We start from the raw sequence: 23665 nt of genomic DNA, 5'->3' as shown, positions 1-23665 counted from the left end.
CTGTCTCAAAAAACCAAACTAAAAACAAATGCCCAGAATGTAGATGTGTTTTTTGTTAGTGAGTTTCTTGTTCTTGGGGGAGGAAACAAGATAGGATGGAGAGAAGTTGAGTTTTCAAGTTACATGGAACTGGGTTTCCTTGCCTCTGACTTGAATGAGCCATAAAACCATAAAGAGGACATTCAATCCCTATAAACTTCACTTTCCTTATCTGTATAAAAGACATAATGCCTCACAGAGTTGTGGTAAAATTAAATAAATTTATTGATGTGAACCACTTGGCACAAAGCAGATAATCCCTTTGATCATATAATCATCTTTAAATTCCACAAAACCAGATGATTTTGAGTCAATGACAGCATTTGTAGAAGAAGCTGGTCTTTTTTCCAGAGAAGCATTATCAGTTACATTGCCAGCCACAAAATCGTTTTTGCAAACCTTTTTATGTAGCACTCTTCTTTGCATCTGTCCTTAACAAATCATTTTGGCCTCCACTCCCAAATTATAATAAATGATTCCCAGCCCCAGGGGCATTGTACTTCCTGGATGTAATTGTTCACCTTGACTGGTTAAAGTATCTCCTTTCTACTTCAATACTTGTATCTACTGACTGATGTTTCTAGGGTTGACTCTAAGCAATTTTCATCAAAAGAAGTTCAATAGGAATAGTTACCATTTATTTATAACTTATTTGTGTGAACAATCATATTTTATTCAATATTTTCAACAATGTTATGATACAGTTTTTAAAAATCCCATGCTACTGATAAAACTATGGTTCAGTGAGTTTGGGTTACATGACCAATGTCACACAACATGTTCACATCAAAGCAGGTGTTAAATCTACATCTTGCTGGTGCCAAAACTATGGCAGTTCCCACTGGGCCAGTCTGCTTCTTCTCCTTTCAGGCCTCCTTAATTCTGATGATGAGTAAGATGTTGAACACTTCTTGTGCCTCTGTGTCCTCATTTTTAAGTGGATATAGAAGATCAACTGTTCTACCTTTACAGGCTATGGTGAATGTCAATATAGGTATAAATGTTTTATAGGAAATAGGCTGGAGGCCTTAAACCTAAAACCTATTAATGCAAAGAGAAGAGATAAATGGTTTTTGAGTGTCATTTTATGTATGATGACATTGCCTGTGGTTGATAACAGATCTCAGAATCAATCTGTTTCTTAACTTTTCTGTTCATAATTACCATCTTATTCTAAGCTCTTTGATGGAGAAAGGCTGGTTAATAATTGCTAGCCAATTTACAGGCTCTTATAACAGGTGGCTGCATAACGTGCTTATGTGGCCTCAGAAGGGGGCCAGCTCCCTGTCAAAAGCAGTGGGCTCACTTTTCTTCAGTAATAATGGAACTGAATATGCTCAGTTTAATTGGTACTAAGTGCAGAGAGGCCTGGTGATTTTCTTTGTTTGGAAAAAGTAAGACTTTGCACAGTACCATAAAACAACTGCAATGCAACATGAAACAGGAGTGCTGTACTCTCAATTGCTCTTTATGAACTCTGTTTTCAATAACCAAATAAACTCGAAATTTTACTTTTCCAACTAGTTTTTTAGTTAAAAAAAGTACATAAAGTTACTATGCACTATTTTCGTGGTATTTTTCTAAGCAGAGGCTCTTATTCATCTACATGGAACACAAAGAGGATCAGGAGAAATGAATATTGTGCAATAGTCATCATTTCCAAAAGAGATGCAGTGTTCCATTACAGTCCCAGGGTCAGTTTGACTGGGGTATTAACCAAATTATGAAAACTAGGATTAGGATGGGCTATACCATATGAGGCAGTCTGCCCAGGAGACAGTCAGAATCTTTAAGGAAGAGCTGTAAAGCTAACTTCAGTGAGACCAATTATAGACACCAAGTCTAAATTGCCAGAGGTGGGATCAAACACAGGCTGCCAAGAGTTTAGGGTCAAATGGGATGGAGTAAGATTAAGAACAGGTTAGAAACTATGAGAGAAAGGTCCAGGGAAAAGTTCAAGAATACCCTTGGAATGTTCCTATACATATTTATCTCTATCCATCAGTCTGTGCATAGCATATGAGGTCTCAGTCTGGCTGAAAGAAAATCAGAATGCATATATTGCTCATATATTTTCTCTTGAAAATAACTATATGTAAGCAGCTTCTTGCAAGACACAGCTGAAAGAACATGTGTACACTTTCTATAAGGACCCTTTAAGTGCCTTTGATTTCCCCTGTGGTGTCACTACATAATGCTAGGCACAGAACAGTTACCCAACAAGCATCCCCTATGGACTAAATACTTCTTCACCTTAAGTAAAGCTCCTTTGAAATAGGTCTAGCAGCAAAACACACATATATTAATATTTAGAATATATACCGTAAAAACATTGTACTAAGAGATAGAAAAAAATGCTTAATCTTCAAAGATTAATTTTTAACAGTAAGTCACCAGAGAAGCTCTAGATGGATGATTTTACTGACTAACGCAATGCACCTTCTAAATGGTTAATTTATACCTAATACTGTCACTACAGTGTTAGGAAGACTCAGAGTCAAGTGAAATTGGCTCTATCTACCATATATTTGTTCTACTGTAATATATTGTCAATATATTATTTAATGTAGGAAATACCCTTGGAGAGAGAAAATATTCGTAAGATAAGTAATAAATATAAAACAAGCCAGTTGAACCGTATCTTAAGTGGTTCATGGACAGGTGGAAAATAAACTTTGGTTAGCCACTTTTCAAAGAGAAACAAGCAGACTAAAGGGTAGTTCTTGAGATTCACAATACTCAAAGCTATGAATGAATTGTAATTAAAACAATTTAATATATTTTTGCACGTGTGGTCACTAGTTAGCAATAATGTTTCATTGGCCACTGAAAGTTTTTCTTTTATGTCTGTTTATTCATATATATCCCATTCTAGGCTACAGAAACTATACAAGTCAACATGTTGACACAACCTTATAACGATGATTTTGAAAGTAATCTACATTTTCCCTTTTATTCTTTCTGGGTCTCCCCAGTTCTCTTCAGTGAACAAGCATTACTATTGTAACCAGAACAAAAATATGTGCCATAAGAATATTACTTTGCAAGGGAAATGATATTTTATGTGGATTTACTGCCATAGGTGTATCCTTTCACAACACACATCCTCCTACTAAATACGAGCGAATATAAACAAATAATATGAGTGGCGTTGGGGTGGAGGGAGCTGTAAGAAACAGCATTTCAAAATAGCCTGTTGAGGAAGGAGCTTGTGTTTTTAGAGCTGGTCAGACAAGGAGTATGTTTATCAGCGACACGGTGAAATGGATTTTCTGCATTTGTGGGAGTAGAAAATTACTAGCAATTCTTCTAACTCTACAATTAAGAGTTAGAGATATACAAAAATATTTCTATATTTTAGAAGTCCAAAAATTTGGCATTTATCTCATATGTGGCATAGCTGGATGGATCTTGTAGACAAAACATCTGTGTTCTGACAGTTATCTCTATAGGCCAGCCTCTAGGAAATCTGAGGAGTGGAAGAGTGGGTTCTTTCTTGACTGTGCTTTGCGAGTGTATGCAAGAGTGTGTGTGTAAGAGACAGTGGGAGTCATGTATGTAGTGTTCTGGTTGAGAGTGCTGGCTCTGGAGTCAGAATGTGCCATTTGACCTCGGGCAAATTACACAACATTTGTTTAAGTTTCAGTTTTCTCATTTGTAGAACAGGAAAAACTATAGTTCCTTCTTTACAGAATTATTCAGAGGATTAAATTAAATATTGCATACCAAACTTTTATACAGCATCTGGCATATAATAGTTTCTTAATTATTATTATCATTGTTATTAAATGAAGATATTTATGAATAAAAAAACATAATGAGTCAACTATTGATCACAAGCTGTACCATAAGGAAACTACAATAACAGGAAATAAGTAACTCGAAAGGGATACTTTATATTTTTTATTACCTTCCTTTGACATTGTGCATTTTTAATGTGTTATTATTTTTCTAACTTATTGATCACTGATATTTAACATTCCTCATTTTCTAGTAATTTAAAAATATAAATTCCCCATTAAATGTACCTTAGGCTATATTCTAAAAGTTTTTCTATGTTGTATTTTGAAGTGCATTTAATTTAAAATATTTTGTAATATCCAATTGTGATTTCTTCTTTGACTCATGTTATTTACAAGTATGTTACTTTTTGCCTTAAAGTCTACTTTATTTAATATTTCTTTGGAGAAAAAGACAATTGGTATGACAAAAACTTCAATTAACAGGGAAGTCAATACAATTTTCAATTTAATTCCAATTTCAAACAAAGGCAATAAAATTATAATACATGAGGAAAGAATTAACAGAACCATGAGAGGACAGAGACAAAGCTAAAATCATACTGGAAGATTTTATCACTATATTTCCAATTTGTTCTGTCTCATTAGTGATATAACAAGAGAAAAAGGTCAAGAATATGCAGAATATTTTTAAAGTATGACAAAATTGACTTAATTAACATATTAATTAACTGCCCAACAGTTGTAGAATATGCATTTCTTTCAAACATACATAGGACATTAAACAAATTCTATTATATACTGAGCAATAAAGCAGCTCTCAAAAAATGTGATAGGATTAAAGCTATAAAATGAATGTTTCTGGATCACTGTTTTATTAAGGTAGAGTTAATAATAAAAAGTGAATAAGCATAGTTAAAATTTGTGTTTGATAATATAATCTCTGGAGATTCCATAGATTTGTTTATATTATCTGTTGTTTCTACTGGATTTTGTTTATAATGTCTTTTCTTGTATAAATTATTTTTGAATATGTGCTGCACAGTGTATTGAAAACATTTATAGAAAGACTTTTTAGCTTATGTTAAAGTATCAGATTACCTTTGTTATGCTGTGGTAACAACTTCAATATCAGTAGGTTAACATGTAAGGGGTACCAGATAATCTCCAGTGTTGCTATATTTCACGTGTTGATTTAATGATTCAGCTTGCTCTAATCTTATGATAACTTCATATTAACAGTTGCTTCCACAGTTGCCAAGATAGGGGAAAAAGTGTAAAATTGTATTATAAATACTTCTACCTGCAAATACGCATATCACTTCTATTTGCATTTTATTAGCTAAAGCAAGGGGACAGGCAAATGCAATTGTTCCATAGGCCTAGAAGGGGAGGAAAACTGGTGGAGAGTAGGACTAATGTCTACTGCAGACTACTATTCTGGTTGCCAGATGTTAGGTTCAGTCTCTTTTCTACATGTCAAATACACACACGCTTAACATAAAGGTGACTAACTTGAAATCCTCTCCAAATATCACTGAGCTGAAAATCCAGGATTTTTTTGGTGATACATGGTATTCTGTCCATTAGGGTGTGATGGATAGTAATATTTACATCAAATCCAGATGTGGATCTACTGATCCAGAGATCAATGAACTAAAAAGATAAAGTTATCTTCTACTCCATACCAATACACAGTGGTGAAATGGGGATCAGATCATTACAAAAAGCACTCTCATTTTGAAAGAAAAAGTGGGAGACCCACAGAAGTAACTGAGTCATAGTAATACTGAAGTCATCCTGAAAATACATATCAACAGGTCCCTATTTGGATAATTTTTTATTTAGACAATTTTGTTACCTGGGAAGACTTCCCCAGTCCACTATTCTCCATGGTCTCTGGCTATTCCCTTTGACAGTTCCCCCCCGCCCCCATTTTATCTTTCTTGGCCATATATATGGCTAGGAAGAGAAACTGAACAATTGTGTACCAGTTTTAAATACTTCATTGCCTAGACAAGTCACATGGCTACTCCCAAATTTGAAGGGATGGGGAAGAGCAAGTTTTTCCTGTGCATAAGAGATAATTAAAAATATGAGCAAGTAGCACTAATACTCTACCAAAGATGGTGTTTTCTTTTATTAAAGAGGATTTTCATTTACCTCCACAGCTTTGAGGTTGCCTCTGCAAGCAACCTAGGGTCACTTTAATCTACTTTCTGAAACTGAGATTTTCTGGGCTACTCAGATGAGATAATACAGGGCTGCAGTCTTTTCAAAAGTTGATTCTCATTCAACACAGCCTAAGAGTGGGTTGAAAGGTTAGGGATCTAGAAAAAGAAACCATATTAACTAACATGGAAGTGTAGGCTATAAAATTAGTTTAGAAAGAGGACCATGGTATCAGCAAAGAGAGACATTGATGCCACACTGAAAGTTGCCATTTTCTCACTTTTCTATATAGAAGCCTCACTTGTTTTAGCCATGCCAGGGGGAGAGGATATGCATTAAGAGAAATTAAAGGCTGTAGCATCAAGAGTCCTTCCAGCTCAGAATTTTCAGGTGAAATACAGACATCTAGAAAAATCTGAATTTCAGATAAACAACAAATAATTTTTAGTATAAGAAGTATGTCCTATGCAATATATAAGTTATATTTATGGTAAAAGAGCTTATCTGTTATTCAAATTTAACTGGGTGTCTTGTATTTTTATTAGCTGAATTTGGCATCTCTATCTAAGTGGGAAGATGTCTGGGGGAAAAGCTGCTGAATTGTTTGGACTCATGGTGTGAACATTTGAGAGAGATGTTTAACATTAGAAAGATTACGCCCTGTTCGAAGAATGGAAACATTTCAATTTGGCTGGAGCTTACTTTGAATAGGAGAAGCCATACTGACAAGACAGTCAGAATGAAAAGGGACAAAATCTTATTGTAATTCCCTCCAGACTAAAGATTTGAATATTGTAATTACTCAAAAATTCACAAGGGATAAGTGATAAAGTGAGAGTTAAAGGAAGGCAAATAGCATTCAGGAATGAGTAGAAATAACTGAATAAGGATTGCTTACTTATTGATACAGGGTTCTTTGCTTAGGTGTGATTTGAAATTATGGATCCATAATGTTTAAGTCGAAATGTTCCAGTTGTTATAACAACATTATAATACCTTATTATGTCACTTTTCAGCACATTGTTTAGAATATGACTACATTACTTTAAACTACAGTTGCCAGGAGAACCAAGACACTTCTCACATTTAATTAATGCAGTGGCTGCTCAGACAAAACACAAAATCATTTGTAACTGCCACATAAATTTGTGACATGATGAAAAACATCACAAGCATAAATGGGTATTATGAAATTAAAACTCTGAAATTATCTGAGATTTAAAAAGCTTGCTATGAGAAAAATTTCTGTGGGTTTGATTGATAGTTCCCAAACATTTTACTTCCCTCTAGAACTGCTCTGGCATCTTTTCTCCCTTTGGCCAGTTTCCCTCTGTGGCCTATACCTGTCTGAGAGCACTTTTTTTTTTTTTTTTAAATCATTCCTCGCATTATGGCTAGTTGTATTCCAATTGTTTCTCAAACTTAATAAAATGAGCATCACTTTTAGAAGCAAAATTCTTTCTCTTCCCATATTAGCAAATTATTTTAATAAAAACATCACTTAAACATATTTAGATATGAATCAATATCTTAAAAAAGACACATTTGTAAATTTTAAATACTTCAAAAATACTATATTTTAAAATTAGCATCATTAATTTAACACTGTAGATTATATTATATTGATGAAATTATTATATTCTTACTCAAGAGCTGAATTTAGTAAGGACTGCTAAGACAAGAGCCCTTTAAATTGCATGGTTGCTCTACTACTATGGTAGCTATGGCAACTCATTTCTCAACTAGTTTTCTGTTTTCAAACTGCTGGGAAACACTTATTTGTTTAGGGCATTGTGATCTCACTTGTACTTAGCTGGCACAAATTCATCATCATGAATTATATTCAGTTCCATTTCTCCCATCTCTTTTCGTAACAAAAAAACAGTAATCTTTGGTGATAACATGAGTGTAAATTGGACAGTAAAATCACACGAATAACACCTAGTACAAAGTTGGCATACGAACAATCTTAAAATAAAGACTATGTAAACTACAACAACATTTCAAGACATAGAGAGTACAACATGATATAAATAGAAACAAAATGTTAGTTAAAAAGTGTGAGGATGAAGTTAGGGTGTAGACTTTTTATTAGTTTTCTTTTTATTTGTTTATGTAAACAGTGTTAAGCTGTTATCAGCTTAAAATAATGGGTTATGATAGTGTTTGCAAGCTTCATGGTAAACTAAATAAAAAAATATACATTTGATACACAAAAAATAAAGAGTAAAAAATTAAATCCTACCACGAGAGAAAAGCATATTCACTAAAAGGAAGACAGGAAGGAAGGAAAGAAGGAAGAGAAGACTTCAAAACCACCAGAAAACAAAAAACAAAATGGCTAGAGTAAGTCCTTACTTATCAATAATAACATTGAATGTAAATGTAAACAGACTAAACTTTCCAATCAAAAGACACAGACTGGCTGAATGAATTTTAAAAAAAACAATACTCAATGATCTGTTACCTATGAGAACTCTTCATCTATAAAGAAACACAAACTGAAAACAAAGGGATGGAAAAGATATTCCATGCCAGTGGAAATCAAAAAAGAGCAGGAGTCACTGTACTTATATCAGACAAAATAGGTTCTAAGACAAAAACTATAAGAAAAGATAAAGTAAGTTAGCATACAATGATAAAGGGGTCAATTCAGCAAGAGGATATAATAGTAAACGTATATGCACCAAACACTGGAGCACAGATATATAAAGCAAATATGATTAGAGCTAAAGAGAGAGATAGGGCCCAATACAATACTAGCTGTAGACTTCAACACTCTACTTTCAGCATTTGACAGATCTCTCAGACAGAAAATCAGCAAAGAAACAACAGACTCAATCTGCAATATAGACCAAATGAACCTAACAGATATTTACTGAACATTTGAACATTTCATCCAATGGCTGGAGGTTGCAAATTCTTTTCGTCAGCACATGGATCATTATCAAGGATAAATCATATGTTAGGTCACAAAACAAGTCTTCAAACATTTAAAAATAGTGAAATAATATGAAGCATCTTCTCTGACCACAATGGAATAAAACTAGAAATCAATAACAAGAGGAATTGTGGAAACTACACAAACACATGGAAGTTAAACAATATGTTCCTGAATAACTGGTAGGTCAATGAAAAAAATAAGAATGAATTGTAAAATTTCTTGAAACAAATGATAATGGAAACACAGCATACCACAACCTATGGAATACAGCAAAAACAGTACTAAGAGGCAAATTTAGAGCTGCAAGTGCCTACATCAAAAAAGTAGAAAAACTTCAAATGAACAACCTAACAATACATCTTAAGTAACTAGAAAAGCAAGAGCAAAGCAAACTCCAATATAGTAGAAGAAAAGAAATAATAAATATCAGAGATCAGAGCAGAGATAACTTAATTTGAAATGAATAAAACAATACAAAAGATCAATATAATGAAGTTTGTTTTTCAGAAAGATAAACAAAATTGACAAACCTGTAGACAGACTAAGAAAAAAAGAGAGAAGACTCATCTAGACAAAATCAGAGATGGACATGGAGACATTATGACTGGTATTACAGAAATTCAATGGATCATTAGTGGCTACTATGAGCAACATATATGCCAATAAATTAGAACATCTAGAAAAAAAAGGAGAAATTCCTAGACAAACACAACCTACCCAGATTGAAATATGAAGAAATCCAAAACCTGAACAGACCAATAACAAGTAGTGAGCTCAAAGCTGTAATTAAAAAGTCTTCTATCACAGAAAAACCCAGAACCTGAGTGCTTCACTGCTGAATTCTACCAAACATTGAGAGAACTAATATCAATCGTATTCAAACCATTCTGAAAAATAGAGGAGGGGGAAACTCATTATATGGGGACAGTATTACCTGGATACCAAAACCAGACAAAGACACAGCAATAAAAAGAAAACTATAGGCCAATATCACTGATGAATATTGATGCAAAAATCCTCAAGAAATACTAGCAAACAGAATTCAACAACACATTTAGAAGATCAGTCATCATGACCAAATGGAATTTATCCCAGGGATGCAAGGATGGTTCAATATATGCAAATCAATTAATGTATACATCATATCAATGGTATGAAGGACAAAAACCATATGATCTTTTTAATTGATGCCAAAAAAGTATTTGATAAAATTCCACATCCCTTCATGATAAAAACCCCCAAAAAACTGGGGATAGATGAATATATCTCAACATAATAAAAGCCATATATGACAGACAGACCCACAGGTAGTACTGTACTGAATGGGAAAAATCGTAAAGCCTTTTTTATCTAAGATCTGGAACATGACAAGTATGCCTACTTTCAATGCTGTTATTCAACATAGTGCTGGAAGTCCTAGGTAGAGCAATCAGACAAGAGAAAGAATTCAAGAACATTCAAATTGTAAAGAAAGAGGTCAAATTATCTTTGCTGATAATATGATCTTATATTTGGAAAAACCTGATGACCTAACCAAAAAATAATTAGAACTGATAAACAATTCGGTAAAGTTGCAGGATACAAAAATCAACACATAAAAATCAGTAGCATTTCTATAAGTTAACTGTGAACAAATCTGAAAAAATCAAGAAAGTAATCCTACTTACAATAACTACAAATAAAATACCTAGGAATTAACCAAAGAAGTGAAAAATCTCTACAATGAAAACTATAAAATATTAATGCAAGAAATTAAAGAGGACACAAAAAAAGTGGAAATATATTCCATGTTCATGGATTGGAAGAGTAAATATTGTTAAAATGTTCATACTATCCAAAGCAATTTACAGATTCAATACAATTCCTATCAAAATACCAATTACATTTTTCATAGAAGTAGAAAAAAAATCCTAAAACTGATATTGAACCACAAAAGACCTCAAAATAGACAAAGCTATCCTAAGCAAAAAGAACAAAATTGGAAGAATCACACTACCTGACTTTAAATTGTAGTATAGAGCTTTAAATTATAGTATAGAGTTATAGTAACCAGAATGGCATGGTGCTAGCATAAAAACAGAATTGATCAATGGAACAGAATAGAGAACCCAGAGACAAATCCATACATGCACAGTGAACTCATTTTTGACAAAGATTCTAAGAACATATACTGTGGAAAGGACAGTCTCTGCAATAAATGGTTCTAGGAAAACTGGATATTTATATACGAAAGAATGAAGCTAGACCCTTGCCTCTCTTCATATACAAAAATCAAAATGAATTAGAAACTTAAATCTAAGACTTCAAATGATGAAACCACTAAAAGAAAATATTGGGGAAAATATTCAAGGCATTGGACTGGGCAACCTTTTCTTCAGTAATCCCCTGTAAACACAGGGAACCAACCAAAGAAAACATGGGCAAATAGGATCAAATAAAGTTAAAACTTTCTGCTCAGCAAAGAAAGCAATCAACAAAGTGAAGGGCAACTCACAGAATGGCAAAAAATATTTGAAAACTATCTATCTGACAAGGGATTTATAAACAGAATATATAAACAACAACTCTACAGGAAAAAAAGTGAATAATTCAGTCAAAAATAGGCAAAAGATTTAAACAGACATTTCTCAAAAGAAGACATACAAGTGGCAAACAGGTGTATGAAAATGTGTGCAACATCATTGATCATCAGAGAGATGAAAATCAAAACTACAATGAGTTATCATCTCACCCCAGTTAAAATGGCTTTTATCAAAAAATCAGACAATAACAAATGCTGCCAAGGATATGGAGAAAAGGGAATCCTTGTACACTGCTGATGGGAATGTAAATGATGATGACCACTATGGAGAACAGTTTGGAGGTTCCTCAATGAATTAAAAATATAGCTACTGTAAGACCCAACAATCCCACTGTAGGTATATACCCACAAGAAAGGAAATAAGTATATCAAAGAGATATCTGAACTTCCATGTTTGTTGCAGCCTAGTCACAATAACTATGATTTGGAAGCAACCTATGGATGAATGTATAAAGAAAATGTGGTAAATTCTCTCAATGGAGTTTAATTCAGCCGTAAAGAAAGTGAGATGCTGTTATATGCAACAACATGGATGGAAAAGGAAGTCATTATGTTAAGGGAAATAATCTAGGCACAGAAAGAAAAATAGCACACATTCTGACTTATCTATGGAAGCTAAAAATTAAAACAATTAAATCATAGAGTTAGAGAATTGAAGAATGATTACCAGAGACTGGGAAGGGTATTTGGTGGGTGAGGATTGGTTGGGAGTAGAGAATGGTTAATGGGTAGCAAAACATTAAATGAATGAATCAGACTTAGAATTTGCTAGAACAATGGTGACTAAAGTAAAAATTAATGTAACTGTACATTTAAAAATAACTAAAAGAGTATAGTTGAATTGTTTGTAACACAAAGGATAAATGTTTGAGGTGACGGATACCCCATTTAGCCTGATGTGATTACTATGCATTGCATGTCTGTATCAAAATATCTCATGTAACACACAAATATATACACCTACTATGTACCCACGAAAATTTAAAAAATAATAAAAATAAAGAGTATGTAGACCTGTTCAGTAAAGATGTTGCAATTTAAAAAACAATAGCCATTAGCCCTAAAGTAATTAAAGTTCTTCAGTCTTTAAATAGCCTCTCGATGAAGTGCATAAAATGAGAACATTCTCCATACACAACTAAAATGTTGCCTCTACTTTTGCTGCTTTGAGGATCCTGGAGTGGATAGCAGTTTCTCCCTAAAACATCCCATTTTCCATTTTGGACTCCAAATTCTCAAAATCATTTCTCAACATTTAGCCCACCTTTTTTTTCTGTTTTACTCTTCAAGCTCATTATGATGTACATTAACTTCACTTCCTCATTTTATGTGGTGTTCTCCGGGCTTTACTAATTACCAATTCCTGTATGGAAAGGAGAATCTGGGCAAGTGTGAAAAAATCATTCCCCATTTGAAGGGAGGAGGAGCAAAATATGAAATATTCAGGTACTATTAATTTTTACTTCTGTTGAAAACATCTTGAGTTTTAAACCTACACTTCCACTTGGCCAGGCATTTAAACTCATTGTATCTAGTATGGAACTCTTTATAGTCCCATAGATCTGCTCAGATTCTAAATTCCTGGTGAGCCCCAGACACCATGGGTGAGCAGTCCCCACATCAGCTATGGTTTTGTGATCCCTGTTTTATCTCTGCTCCTAGTCCTGAACCCAGTCTCTTATCTGCCCCCAAGAGAAAGGTAGGTGTTTACCAAACTGATGAAAAAAACTAAGGGCTTTTGGAGTTGGGCTTCTAACAGACCAAAATTAATAAGAATAGCAGAATGAAAAGCTGTTAGGAGATGAAGATAATAATATTTGATTATATGCCATGAAATGATTGTGTTTTCCCAAGTCTCTGCCTTTATTAGCATTCCATCCTTCCTGTGGTCTACCTAGCAGTGTTCCTGAGGGCCAGTATCAGGTATGCAATGATTTCCCATTCACTTGAGCTTTCCCATTCACTTGAGCTTATCCTATTTTCCAGCAAAATTTGCTCTATTTCTTCTCCTTTGTGTTGGCCCCTTTGGAACTCTTCTGCTACCCTCATCAAATATGCTTGTCCCAAGGTATCAAGACTATTTTTCTCAGTCCTAGCTCTCTAGCACTATAAGTCAGCCCCATTTCATGGCAAATCAAACCTGAAATCCTCAGAACCCCTCTGGTTACTAAGGGAAAGTCCTAGTCTCTCTCACAGCCATCTTAGCTCTTGAGATTCCAGCCCCATTTTGAGATCTGTTGCCCCTGATTCTGGCTTGCCCAGCTTAGGCAATTCTATATTCAAACCATACAGGCTCCAAAGTAAACCATTATATTCCCCTTCCAAATTTCAAAAGCCTAATGGCTTTCCATATTGATTTTTAATCTTGATTAATGATACTAACACACATTTAATCAAACAAACTAGTGACTTTGATCTTTTTCTTTTCTTTCCTTTACAATCCACATTCAAAGTCACTTTTCTGCTTGCTGTCATAACAAATCTGCTTGAACTCACTCAGTCAGGCCTTTATTCCCATGTTTTCTTTGAAATTGTTCCTATAGCTTCCATATTTAGCAGCACGCCTGCATTCAAGGTTTTGAGAGTGTCATTAAGCTTTGCCATCCCCTACATACAAACTAGTATTTTTAAAATTTACTCTTTCCTGGGGGAGGGATACAGAGGCTTTCACTTGGTTTTCTCTATTGAAATAACTGTCATATCACAGACTTGTGAACCAGTGTTATAGTTCTCCTAATGAGAAAGCATTCCAATATACATAGGGACCTGGGTTATGATCATCAGATGTTGTCCATGGATCCTGTAGACACACTATGAACCACTCATTAACTACTGCTCAGAACTCCATTTACCACTAACCTCCATTTGTTCCCCACTCTAAAAGAGAGCTCTGGTAGCATTTTGCATCTCTGGAAATTAGTGTCGATTTAGACTCTGTGTTCAAAAGTCCCTGAAAGGTCCAGGTATTTCACTTTTCCTAGCATATGATTTGCTGAATAAATAGCTGTAGGACTCTTTGGTAGTAAAAAAAAAAAAAAATTGGGGGAATTAACAATTTTTATGCTTGTTGTGGTCTTGCTGCAGTGTTCTTTTATCATAGGGAACTAATGTTTCCTTTGGTCAGTGAGTTCAGGATTTGTCTGAGAACTGGTCATATCTAAAAGCTGGGCAAGGGATCGTGACTCTTTACTAGGGCAATTACCTTTAGTCTCATAATCATCAACTCTGGATTTCTTTTGATGATATAAATCAAGCAAATTTTTGTTGAATTTCTAATCTTGCCTCTAGGACCAATATTCTATAAACTATCCCAAAAGTTATTTGTGTATCAGGGCTCCTGACTACCACTCTGACTTTGCTGTTAATTGTGATAATTGACTCACCTTGTTTACTGACTGTTCAGTGATACCATGTAGTTTCCATTATTCTGGGTCCCATCACCCTCATTACTATGAAGTAGCCCAGTCCTGCAATAGCATCTCCTACCATGAGTCCTGGCCTATTAATAACAACCACACTCAGCTTCTCAGTGAGGCTGGTGCCCCTTTCACCAGCATGTTCTTTGTCTATTATGTTACATGGAGTGTCCTCCGGGTCCTTCAAAGGAGCCTAAATATCTGCTGGGTTTTCTAATCTAGCATGACCATTTTTCTGAGCCTTGGGAGCCTTTGCTCCGTGAACTGTCACCATAGTAGTTCTCACATTTCAACTCCATGAGCTGTGTCCATCACTTTTTCCAAGCTTTTAAGTGTCACTTTTGCAGCACATTTGCACTTTCTCTTGAGACTTTCACCATAGTGTTAAATTCTGTACCATGAGAATGTGCTTCTCCAGATAAACTCTCCCTTCAGTATCCAGAACACTTGGGGACCAGTTCCTTGTGGATTATCAGGCACCCCTCGCAGCCAGGTCCACATACAGTATCAAGCACCCTTAGGATCTAGTATTGCCCCACCCCCAGCAGGGTCCAGTCTATATAAAATATCCAGCCCTTGGCAATGCAGATTAGTCAAATTCCTATAGCTCCTTTCCTCCCTTAGCAGGCACAGCACATCTATGCCAGGGTTTGACAACTAAACATTAATTCTCAGCCAGGATGGTAGATGCTGAAAAAAAGGAGCATTGTATTATGTCACCTGCCTCATACGAAGTTTCTTTATAACCTTTAGTAAGGAAGAGTCACAATCTACTAAGAGAGGTGAGTGGCCTCCACTTCAGACCTAGTGGGTTCAGGGGATTTGCCACTGCACTCTCATAGATTTTCCAAGTTTTAATGTCTTACTATTTCCAGCATAGAGTCCTGGCCTTGAAGTAAAAATTCTACCAGGGCTGAGAATCCTCCCTCCACTGAAGCTCTGCAACACTTTGGTTAAGTCCAGCACCTGATCTTCAGCTTTGTTTTGCCTCTGGCTTTAGAAAGTGAGGAACTTCAAATGCAACCTACAAGACGCCCTGACTTTTACAATAAGTCTTGAATTTATAGTTAATCATATTGAGTCTGTCTTTATTTCTCTCTGATGAATCAGTGGTGTTCAGCAAGTCACCCTATCCCATTGTCCTCACAGTGAGTGTGTCTCTCATACCTCTCAAGTGCCAATTTCTTCTGCTAGTGTGACCCCTTCCACCTGTGTCTTGTCACATATTACTTCTGGTGATAGTTTGGTTAATTGCACCATTACAGTAGGCCAGGGACTGTCCATACTCCATCTATCTCTAGCAATGGGATTCTCATTGCCATGTTCTGACAAGTGATCAATTTTCCAAGAGTCTGCTTTCTAAGACCACTCCTGGCACTGACTATCTTCAACTGAGTTCCCTGAAAATATACTTTTAGCTGAAGGATTGTGTGCAGATGTTTATTGGTGACTGCTTCTGAGAGATACATGTGTAAGGGAGTTAGAAATGTAGGATTGGGTAAAGAGATACATAGGTCTGTAATGTTGTTGGAGGGGAGGCCACAGCCAATTTTATAGTGGCTCTGAAGCTTTGGCATTGTCCCAAATTGAACTAAAGGAGTAGCGCTGGACTCTTACATGCTTTCATCAGCTAGACATAGGTTATAGACATTCCCTGGGACAAGCCTTAATCTTGGATAAAGGCAATTCACAGTGAGGGCCTGCTGAAGTAGGCCATCAGCAGCCAATATTCTGAGAAGCTGGGTTTGGATGAGTAGGCCCTGAAGAATGGAGCTAAGAGCATCTCACAGAACTCACCATATCTTTTATCATTTAGATTATGAGCTCTGCAAGATCAGAGAATGACAGTTTTGTCAAGTTTCTTCTCTGTTTTATCCTGAGTCTAGAATAGTGTCTGGCACATAATCCTCAATAAAATACTGGCAAACCGGATTCAGCAGCACATCAAAAAGCTTATCCACCATGATCAAGTGGGCTTCATCCCTGGGATGCAAGGCTGGTTCAACATTCGCAAATCAATAAACGTAATCCAGCATATAAACAGAACCAAAGACAAGAACCACATAATTATCTCAATAGATGCAGAAAAGGCTTTTGACAAAATTCAACAGCCCTTCATGCTAAAAACGCTCAATAAATTCGGTATTGATGGAACGTACCTCAAAATAATAAGAGCTATTTATGACAAACCCACAACTAATATCATACTGAATGGACAAAAACTGGAAAAATTCCCTTTGAAAACTGGCACAAGACAGGGATGCCCTCTCTCACCACTCCTATTCAACATAGTGTTGGAAGTTCTGGCTAGGGCAATCAGGCAAGAGAAATAAATCAAGGGTATTCAGTTAGGAAAAGAAGAAGTCAAATTGTCCCTGTTTGCAGATGACATGATTGTATATTTAGAAAACCCCATTATCTCAGCCCAAAATCTCCTTAAGCTGATAAGCAACTTCAGCAAAGTCTCAGGATACAAAATCAATGTGCAAAAATCACAAGCATTCTTATACACCAGTAACAGACAAGCAGAGAGCCAAATCAGGAATGAACTTCCATTCACAATTGCTCCAAAGAGAATAAAATACCTAGGAATCCAACTTACAAGGGATGTAAAGGACCTCTTCAAGGAGAACTACAAACCACTGCTCAGTGAAATAAAAGAGGACACAAACAAATGGAAGAACATACCATGCTCATGGATAGGAAGAATCAATATCGTGAAAATGGCCATACTGCCCAAGGTTATTTATAGATTCAATGCCATCCCCATCAAGCTACCAATGAGTTTCTTCACCAAATTGGAAAAAACTGCTTTAAAGTTCATATGGAACCAAAAAAGAGCCCGCATTGCCAAGACAATCCTAAGTCAAAAGGACAAAGCTGAAGGCATCACGCTACCTGACTTCAAACTATACTACAAGGGTACAGTAACCAAAACAGCATGGTAGTGGTACCAAAACAGAGATATAGACCAATGGAACAGAAAAGAGTCCTCAGAAATAATACCACACATCTACAGCCATCTGATCTTTGACAAACCTGAGAGAAACAAGAAATGGGGAAAGGATTCCCTATTTAATAAATGATGGATTAGAGACTTAAATGTTAGACCTAATACCATAAAAACCCTAGAAGAAAATCTAGGTAGTACCATTCAGGACATAGGCACGGGCAAGGACTTCATGTCTAAAACACCAAAAGCAACGGCAGCAAAAGCCAAAATTGACAAATGGGATCTCATTAAACTAAAGAGCTTCTGCACAGCAAAAGAAACTACCATCAGAGTCAACAGGCAACCTACAGAATGGGAGAACATTTTTGCAATCTACTCTTCTGACAAAGGGTTAATATCCAGAATCTACAAAGAACTCAAACAAATATACAAGAAAAAAACAAACAACCCCATCAAAAAGTGGGCAAAGGATATCAACAGACATTTCTCAAAAGAAGACATTCATACAGCCAACAGACACATGAAAAAATGCTCATCATCACTGGCCATCAGAGAAATGCAAATCAAAACCACAATGAGATACAATCTCACACCAGTTAGAATGGCAATCATTAAAAAGTCAGGAAACAACAGGTGCTGGAGAGGATGTGGAGAAATAGGAACACTTTTACACTGTTGGTGGGATTGTAAACTAGTTCAACCATTATGGAAAAACAGTATGGCAATTCCTCAAGGATCTAGAACTAGATGTACCATATGACCCAGCCATCCCACTACTGGGTATATACCCAAAGGATTATAAATCATGCTGCTATAAAGACACATGCACACGTATGTTTACTGCAGCACTATTCATAATAGCAAAGACTTGGAATCAACCCAAATGTCCATCTGTGACAGATTGGATTAAGAAAATGTGGCACATATACACCATGGAATACTATGCAGCCATAAAAAAGGATGAGTTTCCATCCTTTGTAGGGACATGGATGCAGCTGGAAACCATCATTCTTAGCAAACTCTCACAAGAAGAGAAAACCAAACACCGCATGTTCTCACTCATAGGTGGGAACTGAACAATGAGATCACTTGGACTCGGGAAGGGGAACATCACACACTGGGGCCTATCATGGGGAGGGGGAGGGGGGAGGGATTGTATTGGGAGTTATACCTGATATAAATGATGAATTGATGGGTGGTGACGAGTTGATGGGTGCAGCACATTAACATGGCACAAGTATACATATGTAACAAACCTGCACGTTATGCACATGTACCCTAGAACTTAAAGTATAATAAAAATAAATAAATAAATAAATAAGAAAAAAGAAGATACCATAAAAATTAAAAAAAATCATTAAACCCTAACTATACTCCCCTTTAATTATCTTTCAAATTTGTATATATTTTCTATTTCTACTGTTGCCTTAGCACATATCCCATCATGTATTGACAAATTCATGCCAGAATTTTCTAACTAGTCTCCTTCTTTAGCTACTTTCTAACAAAACCATTTAATGTAAAAGTCATCTGTTAATCCTACAATATTGATCTTGTTAAAAGCATTCTGTGGCTTCCAATTACCTATAAGATGAAAGTGTGTGTGGTGTGAGATACAAAGCACTTTACAATTTGGTCTTGGGTTGGCTCACCTGAATGCTCTCCTGTTATTCTTCCCCCACATTACTACCCTGTGAAATAAACATCAGGTAGTGTATGAGCCTTAGAAACTCTTATATTATTAAGAGTTATTGAGTATGTTGTTTCTTCTCTCTGTTATATCCTTCTCATTCTTCTCCATCTGGTAAATTTCAGTTATTCTTTATGATCAAGTTTATGTCATATTCTGATACGGTTTGGCTCTGTGTCTCCACCCAAATCTCACCTTGAATTGGAATCCCCACACTTCAAGAAAGGGTCCTAGTGTAAGGTGATTGGATTATTGGGGCAGTTTCCTCCATGCTGTTCTCATGATAGGGAGTGAATTCTCCTGAGACCTGATGGTTTAAAAGTGTTTGGCAGTTTTGGCCTCACTTTCTCTCTCTTCTGCCACCATGTAAGATGTACATTGTTTCCCCTTCACCTTCTGCCATCAATGTAAGTTTCCTGAGGTCTCCCCAGCCATGTAGAACTGAGTCAATTAAACATCTTTTGTTTATAATTAGCCAGTCTCAGGTAGTATCTTTATAGCGATATGAAAATGAGTAATACATCCTTTGTGTATGTTTTCTAACTCTTTGGGGCAGAATTAATGGCTCCTTTCTCAGTGTTCTAATAACATTTAGGACATAACTCCACTATAAGAGGCTATTCTAATTGCTTACTTTATATTTCTTTCTTTGCCCTGTTCTCTCTCACTAAAGTGGTGATAGCCCTCATGATGTGTAACCTACCTTTCTCTCATGCCTAGAACAGACTAAATGTTTGTTAAATGAATGAGTGAATGAGTCAATGACTATTGATTAAGGGTCAAGTATGTGCTTCTAGTAAGCTAAATGTTTTGCCTGAAATAGAGGATAAAAGGCAGATACCTACCTTGCAGAGCCCATGTTCTTGGGATGAGTATTATTATGAGTTGAGAAAATTAAAGCAGAAAGCCTTTAATGACTGGCAGCTTAGGGAATAGACTCAAAGACTAATACTTAGTTAACAGAATCATGACTGGCCAGAGAAAGTTTCTCTGTGGATTAATTTGTTATTTTTATGAAATAAGGCTGTAAGGATCATAGCTGAAGTATCTTCTATTCATTTTTTCCTATTATGCCTTTCCACTGTGTTCTGCCATGGCATGTACTTAACCCAGTTACAACAGAACACTGTATTCTCACATGACAAAAGTGATTATCCTTTCAGTTGCCTCTGAGATAATTATAACAGTGACTGGAGCAGATGTTGTTTAAATTATTTTTGTGCATAATATTTTCCCTGATGGTCTTTTGAAACTAAAATACAGACATTTCATATTAGAGCATGATAGCTGAGATGATTGTTCACCTCTAAATCCAATGGCTCACAATTTACATACCCTGATGAAATATTTAATGCATAGCTCCAAATTCATCCTCCTGGGGTGTAAATTGGTGACATTACAGAGGGTTAGTCCAAACAGAATATGATACCAGTTGTTAGCTAACACTAAGGAAATTTACAGGGAATAGTCAGATTGTGGAAGGAGAATATGAGGTTGATGTAGGATTGGTATGTGGTTATATTTTATGCATGACTTCAGATATTGCTATATAGATATAGAATTTAGTTGGGGTTTCCAGTAGAGGAAAACAAAAGAAAAATAAAGAAAGAAGACGTGTGAGAATGAAATGCCTTTTTTCCGATACAACTTTCATGTTTCAGGGAGGAAGGAAGCCTGCACATTACTTGCATATAGATTTGGTTTACTTGAGCTCAACAACAAAGTTCTGCCTGAACTCACACAGAGAGTGTCTGTGTGAAGATGTCATACGAGCCAACTTTGCTGTATCACTTTCCTAGTAAAAGGCAAGTCCAAGCTTGTTAATAATTAAAAGATAACAAAAACTAGAATGATACATGATTAGATGTGGTAATGTTTTTTCAGAATGCCATTTTAAATTGTGCATAATAATTGTTGGAGTTATGTTTTGAAATAATGCTTTGCTTGCATCTTCTTATTCAGCTTCCCCCAACTTCTTACTAAAGTGGAAAAATTTACACCATACCCTAAAACTAAGGCTATCATTAAAATCTCTGAGAAATTTTCTATGGAAAACAAAGCCAATTCATCAGGAAAAAGAAAAGCATGACATTTATGCTTCTCCCATAGTTACCTTGTGATTCTGTGACCCAGGATCTTTCTTGACCCAGAACACAAGGAGATCTGTCTTCTACTCCAGGGGTACTATTAATCCTTCATATTTCTACATTCATTTGGATTTTGTACCTTTATGAAGTCCTTGAAGAAAGAAATGTATGCTGGGGACATAGTTTTAATGTGCTCCAGTCTTTCAGAGGATCAGGGAGTGCAAAGAGAGGATTCTTAGTATGAAAAATAAACTAAATTGATGCCTACTAAACATAATAATTCAGTAGTCGTATATAACTCCAACTCTCCCTCCAGATCTAGATCAAGGGAGATTCAGCTGTCTCCAGATGGAGAAGTGTGCTATAATAAAAAATTAATCTAGTCTTTGTCCCTTGTTCCTGGGAGAGAAACTAAATCCTTGGAACTCCCAGAATTATGGAGTTCTTTTTCATTTGTAGTAGGCCCTGATAGTTAATGCTAATGAGGTGACTCCTGATGGACCCTAGATAGCTTATGCTAGTGAGATGGCTCAGGATAGGGGTTGGCCATCCCAGGAAGACCAATTGTGTGATTAGAGGAGTTGAAGATGTTGAGTCATTTGATATCAGCTGACCTTCAAACCTTCAGGGAAGGCATGAAGACTAGAGATTAAATCCAATCACATGGACTGTGATTCAAACAATCATGTCTATGTAATGAAACCCTGATAAAAACTCTGGACACTGAAGTTCAGTGGAGTATACATTTATATTCTGGTAGGGTGTCAAGTCCTGACTTACTGGGAGAGTGTATGGAAGTTCCTTATCAGATATCACTCTATGTGTATCCCTTATAATAAAATGTATTCATGAATATAGCACTTTCCTGACTTCTATGAGTCATTCTAGTGAACTACCAAAACTGAGGAGGTTAAGGGAACCCCTAAATGTATAGACAGACAGTAGTATGGGTGGTATGAGGACCCCAAAGTTGTGGGTGGTATCTGAAGTAGTCTTGTGGATGACCGAATCTTTAACTGTGAAGTCCAATGCTAACTCAAGGTGGTTAACCTTAGAATTACATTTCAGTACACCCAATTGGGGGTTAAACAAAATAACAGGTCAAAAGAACCAAGAGACATCCACACTTTTTGAGTATTAGCAAAAAAAAAAAAAAAAAAAGGCTTTGTAGAAGACCCACTGTCCTACAAACATCTTCCAGGACAGGACAGATCTCCAACTACCAATATGTGTGTTTATTTACCTCACAGCTTTCATCTAAGGTGGGATAATTCTCAAGTATGTAATGTGCACTGGTTCCTAGAGTTTTCCCATAGATTTAACTACAGTGTTAGCTGGTCCAACAATATATCCTTTATATGTTGTCTTCCTTTACCTTTATCATTCCGTCTCTTCTATTGGTGTTTCCTATACCTTCTAAATTAAACTACGAGGCTTAGAATATTTTCCCCCAGAATCTGCTTCTGGGAGAATCAAAACTAGAGAAACTTCTGGACTGAGGGTGAGTGAGAGGGAAAAATAACACAGGGCTCACTAAAAAAAAATGATTATGTTACATTGGAATGGAAACAGTATCATAAACAGGGAATGAATGAGCATAATTATGAAAAATTATGAAAAATGTTTTACTATGGAAACCTAAAGAGAAGTTTGAAAACTGTTTGACAGTGTCAATACAAAAAAAGCTATGTAACATGAATAGGCAACCGTAGAAGGTACCAAATCATGAAAGCAATGACAAAATGTAAAGGGAGTTCAGTGAAATAAGAATAGATACCATATTTAATAAAAATCCTGTAGCAGAAAACTAAGTGATTTAGAGCTCAAACTTAAAAAGATTATTTGGAAGACAGAAAAAAATGATAGAGAAAAGTAATGTGAGATGAACTTTAAAAGTTAGATATGATAACTCTCAAATATTTGTGTTAGCTTTGATCTCTTGACCTTTGAGCAACCAGCCATTGGACATTTCTTTTTGACTTTCACAGGGGATCTCCAAATTCTGAATTCATCAGCTTTCTTTCTGTGTTGCCTGTTTAAAGT

The sequence above is a fragment of the Piliocolobus tephrosceles genome, chromosome 3, assembly GCF_002776525.5.
Source record: "Piliocolobus tephrosceles isolate RC106 chromosome 3, ASM277652v3, whole genome shotgun sequence".
Classification (NCBI taxonomy): domain Eukaryota; kingdom Metazoa; phylum Chordata; class Mammalia; order Primates; family Cercopithecidae; genus Piliocolobus; species Piliocolobus tephrosceles.
The sequence above is the reverse complement of the archived record's forward strand: the minus strand, read 5'-3'. Positions refer to the sequence as shown.